The following is an 11,279-nucleotide window of genomic DNA, read 5'->3' on the forward strand; positions in this document are numbered from 1 at the left end:
ATCTGTCGCCTCCAGCCGAGGGTCAGGGCGCCCCCTCCTCTTCTCAGACTCCTCCGGCCTCGCCCCTCCCTCTCACATTCCCAACTCCCAAAGACAACTTGTCGCTTACTTCAGAAGCCCGGGGCTTCTTTCTGTCCCCCAGACTCTGCTTTCTCCCACTTCTTTTGTCTATTTCTGTGTTTGACGGCTTCTCCGGGAGGCGTTCCTCGTATCCTCTTTCCTCTTGTCTGTTATCCGCACCCCCACCCCTACCTTTGCCTCTCTCTCTCTCTCTCTCTCTCTCTCTCTCTCTCTCTCTCTCTCACACACACACAAACACACACACACACTCACATACACTCACACACCCTCTCTTCTCTCTGCCGGCCATCTCGGCGCCTTTCCTCCCTGGCTCTGGCCTTCCAGAAGCGCGCCAGGCCCTTTCTGGAAACCGCCGCACACGGCGATCCGACGGCGCCCCAGGGACGGGGCAGGTGAGACTGGCGAAAGCTCCGCCTGAGCAGCCCCGGAGGAAGGTGGCGCCCGCGCGGATCCGCCGCCCAGGCCCTGTTCTCGCCCCACGCATGTTGGCGCCAGAGGGACGAGAACGCACGAGTCCCTTCGCGCCCCCGCGCCGTCGGCGCCGCCACCCGAGACCTAGACGCTGGGCCCAGAGCCCTCCCAGGGCGGGGGCGGGGACGGCGACCCGCCGCCGCCCAGCTCCTGGCCTCGGCGCCGTCACCTCCGTCCTTAAGCTCCGTGGCGCCCAAAGCCCGGGGTTCTTGCAGCCTAGGAAGATGCGCGGAGGACGGCGCCGTCCGGAGAGGTAGGTAGACACTCCCTGTCTCCCCCCAGCAGCTGGGGGCCGCGACCACGTAGCTCAGAGCGGCAGCGTGGAAGACTCCTCTGGGACTGGGCAGTCCCCGGGCCGCACTCAGCGCTGAGCGGCCACGGCAGGCGTGGGCCACGCGGGGCCGCCAGCTAACCTTGAGCTCCAGACCGATCCAGCCTCCAGGTGGGGCCTGGGGCGTCCTCGCAACGCCTGGCGCCCAACCCCCGCCGGCTCCCCCCCCCCCCCGGACTCTCCTAGCGAAGGTGTCGGGGGCAAAGGTTCACCTCCCATCCTTCCCGCGCAACTCTGGCTCCTGGGAGCCCGGTGCTGCGTGCAGCCTAAGGCCCTCTTCGCTGGTCTCCCGGCTTACAGCCTCGTATTCCAAGCCGATATAGCCAAAGAGTCAGGGGCCGGTGGCCCTGAGCGGCCTCGTGGGTGGGGGCCGCTTGGAAAGGGACAATGGTTATTCTTTCTCCGTGGAAATTAGAAATTGGCCTGGAACTCTGGGTCCAGACGGGAACTCTCAGGCCCCCAAGGTGCAGAATCAGCTCTCTCTAGCAGCCCCCTGGAAGGCATGGAAGGACAATGCTTGGGGAGAGTCTCTTGCTTCTGATCGCCTTTCCATGCAGCAAGGGGACATAGGTTTCCTTGCCCTTCGGACGGTGCTGAGGCTAGGTGGCCTCCTGCCTGGGAGAGCGTGAATCTGAATCTGAAGGGATGCCAGGCACCGCCATCTTACTTGAAACACACACACAAAATAATGCGTGTGCGTTTTTGTAGAAGGGCTTGTTTATGGGAGAGGGCAGAAGGCAGGGAAAGGATCTCAATCTGTATGGACTGGGTCATACAAAAATTACTCACCTTTGAAAAGGCACGTAGAGAGAAGCAGGCATACCGGGGCTGCATGGTAGGTACTGTGGTGTCTCGTAGGAATTAGTAAGCCTCAGGAGTCAGTGAGCCATCCTGTATCAGAGCAGTTGTGCCTCTTAGAGTGTTAAGCACCGTGTAAAGGTTGAGGATTTGTAAAAACATGCAAAAGAGACATGAAATTATGTTCTCCCAATTGTGCTCAGTAATAAAGTAGCAGGCAGGAAATTAATATTTTCACCTGTATATTCTCTCCTTCCAAAGTAGAAGAGTACGTGGTATATCTCACATATTCCACATATGCTAAATGTGGGGGGGAAAGGCACAGAACTGTACTTTTCAGTATCAGTAGAAGTATAAAGACTCATGATTGAGAGGAGGTGTTCTCACAGAGAAAATTCACATTTCTCAGTGTACTTCCCCAACCCTTGGAAGAAGAAAGTCTGAGGCTTTTCCTGATATGATCTTTTCTCCAAATCCCCTTTTGAAGCTGCAGTTCCTCCCTTTTCATAGACTCTGGCCCATTTGACTCCAAGTCCAGAGAGGCCTCCTCACTCCCCTGGCCCAGAGAGGATGAAGGCTCTTTCCACTTCCAACTATATCACCCAGGCTCCCTAGGAGGCAAGTTGCCTGCAGCTGTCTGCCAGGGTTTAGAACCACCACCCCAACACACACATGCACCATAGCCATGCACACTGTCCCAGAATAAGTGCAAGGAAGAGCTTTACTAGTCCCAGGCAAGGCACTGTAGGAGACCTCAAAGGCCCTTAAGAAGAGCTCCTCTCTCTTCCACACCACAACTGGGGAGACCCAGATCCCCCCAGCAGATGGTTGGTAGTCCTGCCTTCTTGCTGCCTTCAGAGGCACCGACCCCATGACTCAGTCACCTGAGAACTTAGTCTCCCACCCACTCTGCCTCCAGCTTTTCTTCCTGGACTGATTAAAACAAGCATCAAGCTTCAAATGCTGTTGGATTCAAAGGGAGTTTGATTATTTTAATCTATTGGAACCTCTCCCTCGTCCCCCTCCCTCACACTCTCTTACTCTTGGGTTTTGTCTTCCCTTTCTCCACAAACACAGAAAGAAAAGAAATCCATGACTTTTCTGGGCTGGGAGGGAAGGGACAGAGAGAAAAGAAGGAATATTTGGCCCATCTAGGCAGCACCCAGAACTGTGATCTGAAGCACCAAGCCATCATAGTAGACCCTGTCCTCCAGTGCTTAGAGGTTATTTGATCCCACAATCCCCCCTTGCCCTAAGATCCAATGACACCATTTTTCTTAAGAGGAACTAAAGATTTGGGGCTTCTGCGGTTTTCAAAAAAAAAAAAATAAGAAGAAAAAATTGCTATAGTTATTTGTGACCAGATGTGGAGGGAGCAAGCCTGGGCTCACAGAGCAACGAGGACTGAGCCTCAGGAAGGGCAGGCTTGGCCCCTGGACTGTTCACCAGGTGGAAGTGAGATCAGAGGACTAGAGGTCCAGATCCCTCTCTTGCCTGGCTGCCCTTTGGGCCCCAGTGCCCGGAAATCAGGAATGACTGAAGGAAAAAAAACCAAAAAACAAAAAAAAACCTGAAAACATCCAGACTTGTAATCTATTTAGACTCCCAGACCCATCCTGAAAGCAGTAGAGAAAATCTGTCCCCTTGACTGATTTGCAACTTCCCATACTTCATTTTGGCAATATGGGGATGGGTCAGCTAGAGGGTTCAGATCTTGGGGTCCAGAGCTCAGTGTCCAGGGAGCTAGATTGCAAGGGGGGGGGGGGTCTCACCGCATGCCCCCTTGCTTCCTTCTCCTCCCAGAGCTTCTCAGAAGGTGACTAGAGCTCTTTTGTACAGGTATGAAATTCTACAATTTCGGAGGATTCCAGATTCCTTTAATGTCATGTCAAGAACTCCTATTTGGATTGATCAGAGGAGTTTGTATCTGGAAAATGCTGAGACCAAATATGGTCGTTAATGTAGGTCTTCACTTTTTTCCATTTAGCTAATTCCTTGGTGCTTACCAAGTGGACCTCCTGTGAAAGCACCCAGGCAACAGTTCCTCTTCCATCACTGTCTGTTAAGAGAGGGGTGAAAGCCAGTGGGGCCTGAAAATAGGGCCAAATCTCAATGCCTTCTTCCTCAGGATGATGCCAGAGTAGCTACCCTTGGCCCACATTCCATCTTTCCCTTACCTTCTTCTGTCCCCTCCTCAGCCCCAGTTATAGGAATAACAGCCTTTATCTTGCAGGGGTAATTAAGGAAAAGCATCCCTACCCCATTCCATTGCCCATCTTGGGGCAACTCTGAGTCGCCTCCTCCTCAGCCCTCCACTATTCAAGTACTGGGGCTGAATCAAGGCTGAATCTTGGCAAGAGTGGAGGTGAAGGCTTAGTCTGAAATAGCTTGGATATTAAGTAATAATGATGAGAAAAATGACTATGAACTCCTGAGCCTCCATCATCTGGAAAAGTTCCTCCTTAAGCTATGGCCAAAACCCTCATCCCAGCCAGACTCTGGACTAGTCAGAATGCCCAAAGATCTTTTGTGGAGAGAGAAGTCAATAGCCAGGGACATCCTTTAAAACAATAAAAAGGGAGAGGGTCCAAATTTCTACTCAGTAAACCTCTTACCTCTTTCTCAGTCCATTGGCTCTTTGGCCCTGGGGACCCAGGCTCCTGGGTTCCTGGGTCGACCGTCGGGAATGAGGTTCCTTTGGGGGGTTGAGATGTCCCTGCCTTGTGGCTCCTGCCGCGACTCCTGGGAGAGGCCGTGTCACTGCCTTGGGACCAGATCTTCTGGGTGTTTACCGGTGGTTGAAGAAGTCGTGGTGAGGGGTTTGGGACTGCTGCACCCCTCGGCCCCAGACTCGGGACGTGCTTGGGACTGCGCGGAACACACCAAGTCCTGTCTAGGGGTCCCTTGCGCTGGGCCAGCGCAGCAGCCCCCGATGGCGCGCACCCCGCGATGCTTGGCTGGGGATCAGCACCTTCGCCTCCGGGCTGGGCACGGAGTGAAGACTTCAGTGCAAGGCGTTGGGCTTCTGAGGGGAGGAGGACAAGAAGGTCTCCAGGCTGGGAGTTGGCCGGCCGGGCCCAAGCCGCAGCGTTGGCGTCCGGAGAAGGGTCTGGGTCACCTCGGGACTCCGCGCGCCTCCAGCCGCATCGCCGACAGCTCAGGCGCAGGTTGGCGCAGCAAGGGTGGGATATGGAAGCCTGAGAGGGCCTCGCGCCGACCCCTGGCCCTCCGGAGGCGAGAGTCTGGCTGAGGAATTAGAAAGGAGGCTTTCAAACCCGGCCGAGGTGTCCGGAAGGCGCAAGAAGCGAAGGGAGGTCGCAGTTACAAGGTGCCCCTACCTCGCACACAGCAACACCAGGGACCTGTAGACGCGCAGCCTCTGCTGTCTAATGGAAAGAGATGGGGTGGGATGGGGGCTTCGTCCAGCCGCCAGCGCGGGGAGCGCCTCGCCCCAAGCGGGATGTCGGCGCTCAGGGGCCGGAGAGGCTGGGGCGGGGCGCCCTTTCCGAGGTAGCGTCGTCTTCTAGCTCTTCTGCTCCGAGGGGCAGTGGGTCCTGCTCTCTGGGTCTCAGCGCTCGGCTGCCCCCCAGGAACAGTGCATTTGCTCCCTCCAGGCCGCCGGCGCCACTTGCCCCCATTTCCCGGCCCTGGATTCCCCCTCCTCAAGCCCTTCCTCCCCACAATTAACAAACGAACTGGAGAAACCCGCCGGGTCCCAGCGGAGGGCACCTCTCTCCTCCCGAATCGGCTAATTAATTAATCAGAGCCTTAAGGAGACTTAGGGGTTGTAAATGGCGGTTTAGACCGAGGGGGCGCTGACGAGGTCATTAGCCTCCCGGTAGAGACGGGAAGGGAGACGCGCCTGGCCGCCTCCGCCGCCCCCCTGGGCCCTTCTCAACACGCGGGTTTCGGACGCTCCACCTGCCCGCCTCGCTCCAGCTCCCGCCTCCTGTCGGGCTGTTTCTCTTCATTCTTTGTCATTTTCCACCTTCTCTCTGGACGCCTTCAAGGGCCCCATTGTGTCTGCTTGGATCTACCTGTCCTGCTGTCTCCCGTGCCCTTTTCCGCGCCCAGCCTGGGCCTAGAGAACTTTAAGGTCATGGTGAGTGGCCCTGGCTGGCGGTCTCGGCTCTTGGGTCTCAGCTGCGGCACCGGAGGCCTGGCTGGAGCTGAGGGAGCTGGAGATCCGGGGAAATATTTCCCCTTCCCCACCCATCCCCCCCAAAGCAAGGGCATTTGTGAGGGGAAAACCGATCCTGAAACTTTCGGTCCTCTTTCGGTATGGACCAATTCGAAACAAGGCAGCAAATGGCTGGAGAAGATCCAGGCCTCAGTGGAGAAAAGCTCTATTTCATTTTTCTTAGAGATGTGGAGACCTTGCACATTCCTCTACCTGGGTAAGGGTGCACCAGGCCAGACTGGGTGTGTTGGGCTGCCTCCTCTCAGTTCTGGATCCTCAACACCTGTGAGCAAGTGGCCCTTGTTCTGGGGAGGACCAGGTGACAATATCCATGCGACATTGTAATACACACAATTGTTCATCCGCTCTTTTGTCAGGGTAACTAAGTCTGTTTCACTGCCTCCCTCAGCATCACATTTGTGGTATTTGTATGTGAACAGTGAATGAAAGGTTCTTAACATTTTGGGGGTCACTCATGCATACTTTGAAATCTGATTAAAGCTATTGATTCCCTCCTCCCCAGAAAAAAGAATGCACTTATGTGGTACTCACCAAATCCCACAGTTTCAGAGGGTTTCAGACCCTTTGAACCCCAAGTTAAGAACTCCTATTTGGATGAAAGAAGCTGGTGTCTGGAAAATGCTGAGACCAAATATAGTCAGTTAATGCTGGTCTTCATTTTTACCCCTGTGGCTGATATCTTGGTGTTTGCCAGGCCAGCCTTTACCTTTACAAACACCCATGCAGCAGTGTTCCTCTCCCCACCAGTACTAGTGGGGTCTGGGTTCCCAGTGCGAACTGGTCTTTCCTCCCTTCCTAGGACCAGGAAGCTTGAAAAAGTGGGAAGATCTTTGCTGGGGGAAAGCTGATCTTGGACTGGCCAGGAGTAGGACCAGCCCCGTTGGAGGGAAACAGGACTTGGGCAGCCTCCCAGGAAATCAAAAAACACACTGGAACTTCTGGGAAGGTTATGCTATCTGGCAACAACCCCTTAGATAATGCTGGCTGTGAGCCAGGCAAATGGGGATCAAGCAATAAAATATTCTTTTGTGTTTGATCTACTTATTCGGTTTCCTCAGATACCCCAGCTCTTTGTGGGGCTTAGCCAAGGTTAGAGGCTTGGGGGATACTGAACTCTGGGCTAAAAGGGGAGGACATTTGCTTCCAAACATTTTTGCAACCTTGTTAGTAGTAGTCAAACAGCAGGTGGCCCCTGGCGAGCCTGGGGGACCTCCTGGTTTCACACATCCTCAGTGCTGCGGCTTGTTTAGACTTAACTCTTTCTTCACAGCCTCGTAAATCCCTCCTGGCCTTCTCCTCACTCCTTTAAGCTGACCAAGCTAGATCTCCCAGAAGAAAAGCCAGGCTTCTTTGGGGTCTGGAAAGTGAAGAAACTTCCTTCTTCTTGGACTATGTTCAGACAAATTAGGGGAACTGGAAATTATGTTTTTACCACACCCTCCCTCCCCCAACATGCACTCCAAACCTACCTCCCGCCCCCGCTGGTCCTCAACTGCTTACACATTTCAAGCAAATGTGACTAGGGGCAGGAAAGACCCCAACCCATTTCTGGTTGCCCCTCTCTGAGCTGGCACCCCTCCCCTACCAGCCCCAGTTCTGGGCTGTAACAAGAAGCCCATGATTGGCTAATAGTATTCAGACCCCTGCCTGAAAATAAGAAGAAAAAATAAACAATTTTCTGCTTGGGACAACTTAAACTGAATAATTCTGGCTGTGAACACCTGACCTAAATGCTTTTAATCAGAGCAGAAGAAATATATGCCCATTTGTTCCCTACTTTACTAATTAAAAAAAAAAAAAGCTAATTGGTGTTCTCAGGAACTTCCTACTGAGGGTCAGGAGCCCGTAGTCATCTCTCCTCCCCTCCTCACGCCCCTACGCCCCACCCCTCCCCCCACAAGGCTATCCGCACCATGGAGTTGGCCTCTTTCTGACAGACAATGGGAGGGGGATGCCCTTAGACCATCTGGCTCCTCCCCTGCACCAGGACTTTGGCCCTGAAAAGGAAATGCTGCCATTGGCCAGAAGTTCTGGCCCAGCAGGGTTATCCCCCTTCCCGGGCCTCTGGACTAGTTTCTGGGAGCAGAGGCTTCTCACTGGCTGCAAGCAAGTCAGCAGGGCTAACTGGTGGGGTGCAGCTTCCACTGGAGCCCCAGAGCTCAGCCCAGTGCTGGGCACACAGTAGACACTCAGGAAATGTTTATTGAATGTGGAATGAAAGTTCCCACCAGGCAAAGGTCTGTGGCTTGGCTGGGGAGTCTCTGGGGCTGGTGCATGGAAAGCTACATGGAAATAAGCAAGGCCTCGTTTTTCTCAAGCATCTCTCCGATGTTCTGTTTTAATTTCAGCTCTCTGGGACCCCTATTTCTTTCCTACCCATTCTCTAAGGCAGACTCTTGATCACTCCAGCAAAGGGAAAAGGCTCATTGAGAAGCTGGATGAGAATGTCCCACCACTCCCCAGACCTTTTCCCCACCAGATCCAGGTGCTTCAGGCTAAAGGGAGTTTGAACCTGAAATGAGCCAGATAATTGCCCCAATTCTCTGTTCATTGAAGAAGTAGTTACAGGCCAAGGGGTTCGAGGGGCCTTACTTTTATGGACATGGCTCTAATTCAACAGAATACATTATACATATACAGGCTGAGATGCACACCCTCCAACCTAGACTGGTTCTCTGGGAACAAAGCAGGCTTCTTCCTCCTTCCCCTTTCCCCCTCCTCCACCTCAATTCTCCTCCCCCTAGTTCTTAATAGTTACTATTTACTAAGTGCTCCCTGTTCACCAGGCATTGTGCTAAATCCTAGACACATTGTGCATTAATTAATCCTTACAACAACCCTCAGAGTTAGGATACCCAGATTTTACAGACGCAAAAACTAAGTTACTCTTCCAGGCATGAAGCCTGTGCATGTGTGCACGCGTGCGTGTGTGTGTGTGTGTATGTGTGTGTAAAATAATGTTGATATGATATGGGCAGATCTGAATGCTCAAGTGGCATAACAAGGATGGAAATAAACTCGACAACGAAAAGATCAAGTTTTTGAAATATAGAATGTTTTAATAAAATGCAGAGAGTTCCTCCTGCCTGAAAATGAACAAAGAAGTGATGCAATTAACTGGCTAATTCCGAGCCCCAAATGCTTTCCCTTGAAATGGGCGGATAATGAGGCCGACAGTATGTTCGCTGTTGAATTCGCCTGATGTTGCTCCATTCCCCCCCCCCCTAACTTTTGCGCATCGATTGGGCAATCACAGGGAGACGCACAGCCGCGGCCCGACTCGCACACCCTCACAAGCACACACTCACACACGCACAGAGGAATGCTGACACACACAGACCCGACTTTATCCTGCCTCCGAGTCTTTTATGACTCAGCCTCGGGAATGAAAATAGAATTTGGAGCGGAATAATGTGCCTGAGGCCGGGTAGGGCGCAGCTGCTCCAGATGTGCGCTGGGTAATTAGGCGTCCGCGAGAGTCCCTGCACGGCTGGGAGAGGAGTGTCTCGCGGGGCCCAGCCCTGGGCAGGCGCTGCGCCCACAGTCTGCCCCCACGGTAGGCACCTGCCTCCTACTGCCCTCCTCTTCCCTTCCTTTCCCGAGAAGGAGTCTCAAGGACCTCTGTCCTAAGAATAACTTTGGAGAAACTTCTCCTAGAGGACTCTGCACTATCTCTGCCTTGGGGGATGGGGAAGAGCCATCCCGCCTTCCCCTAACCTCCCCTTCTCAGGTTCTAGTGTCTCTGAGCTCAGACTCAAAAGTCTCCAACAAGTCTTCTTTTTCCTTATGCCACTCTATAACTCTACTGGCCCCATCCAAGCCTAGGAAAGTGACCCAACTGCCTGCCCTAAAATGTCCCTCTCTTTGGGGTTTATGGGACAGTCATATATCAGACAACTCTTCTTGTCATCAGGGTCTCTTTTACAAAGTATTCAAACCTTACAATATCCCTATCCAGTAGGTCATTTTCATCCGGGCCTTTGAAGGCCTAAATCACTTGCCAATGATCACACACAGCTAGAGAGGTTATAAGCAACACTGAGCTGACTATGTTCTGAAAGGGAGGGGGCGGGACTTGTCTTGGTTCCCAGTCCTAACCGACGGCTCCTATATCTGCCTCCAATTCCCTTATGTACTTCCCCAAATCTTAAATCCAGAAAACACCAAAATTCCAACATAGACAACCTCCAAAAGGCTGTCTTTCTGGAAATGAATTTTGCTTACAAGAAAGACATTTTTTGTTGAGGTCGTCATAGTTTGGAAGAACATTCCACTTGGAGTAGAGGACACGTCCTCCAGCCCTGCTTCACCACTTTGAATAGCTGCTCTGATCTTGGGCTAACCACGTTTAATTTTTTTGGGCCTCAGTGACTTCTTTTGCAAGTTGTGAGAGGGAGTAAAAGATTCTGGCGCTGCCCCTGAGCTGGCTTCTGGAGAGATCAAAGGAGATATGGGCTGTGGAAGGCTCCCTAGAGTCGGGGGATGGGGTAGGGGGTGGGGAGAGAATGGAGCCATGATTAGCTGTGGATTCCTTTCCCAGCCCTCACTCGTTTAACCGTGTTTCTCTTGCTTGGCAGAGGGCGCCAAAGGCGACACGCCAGCGGCCAGCTCCAGGCCAAGCCCAGTGCGTCTGCAGGAACCGGCCCCCTTCACTTGGCGCGGGACACCGAGCAGCGCGAGGATCTTCTTCTACGCGAACTCAACGCCAGGGCGCCACCTAGAGGCCTGCGACGGCCTCAGCCTTATCCACCGGCGACTACAGAGCTGCTTCCCCAGCCTCGGCCAGAAATTGCGGCGGGAAATCCAGCTCAGGTCTCAGGAACACTTCCGGCACCTTTGACTTGTCTGAGCACCCCCGCCTTTAATGAACTCTAGGAAGGGACACGGGCCTGGAAGGTCCAGAAATACTGATTTTTGTGACTCCCACTAAATGGAAGGGGGTCTCAATTTCGATTTCTTTGAGGATCCTGTGTTGTACATCTCTGTCTGCACTGCCTCCTCTCACCATCTAAATTGTCCGACCCCCTCCAATTATGCTAGAGTTTTGCTTTATCTTAAAGGAAGGGAGTAGGGAAATTTGCCCCTCAATCTTACAGCTTGGTCATCTACATTTTCAGTTTTCTGAATAATTTGGAGATGGACATGCTTTTGGAAAAGTATTTGGAAAGCTTTTGAGGGTGAAAAGAAACATTGCCTAAATGGCCTTTACTCACTGAGTGACCATCAACTAGTGTATGAGTGACATTCAGGAGGGTCCTTGTTGGCACCAGCGCCCCTGTCGGTGGGTGTCTGTGTTGAGCATTTGAAAGTTGACTCTGGGGCCAGGCGAACTCAGAATGAAAAGGCTGCCCAGCATCTATGGGACTCGGTTTCAGGTGCTGGAGGCTCCATACAGAG

The 11,279-nt window shown here is 53.0% G+C and overlaps 1 long non-coding RNA gene across 1 annotated transcript; it reads left to right on the forward strand.

The window, feature by feature from the left end:
* The first annotated feature begins 634 nt into the window (after positions 1-634).
* Positions 635-11,070, forward strand: LOC135323155 (uncharacterized). The gene is made up of 2 exons (XR_010384408.1): positions 635-805; positions 10,460-11,070. It is a non-coding gene; the product is annotated as an uncharacterized LOC135323155 (long non-coding RNA).
* Positions 11,071-11,279: the final 209 nt, after the last annotated feature.

Source organism: Camelus dromedarius, chromosome 16 (genome assembly GCF_036321535.1).
Source record: "Camelus dromedarius isolate mCamDro1 chromosome 16, mCamDro1.pat, whole genome shotgun sequence".
In the NCBI taxonomy this organism is placed as follows: domain Eukaryota; kingdom Metazoa; phylum Chordata; class Mammalia; order Artiodactyla; family Camelidae; genus Camelus; species Camelus dromedarius.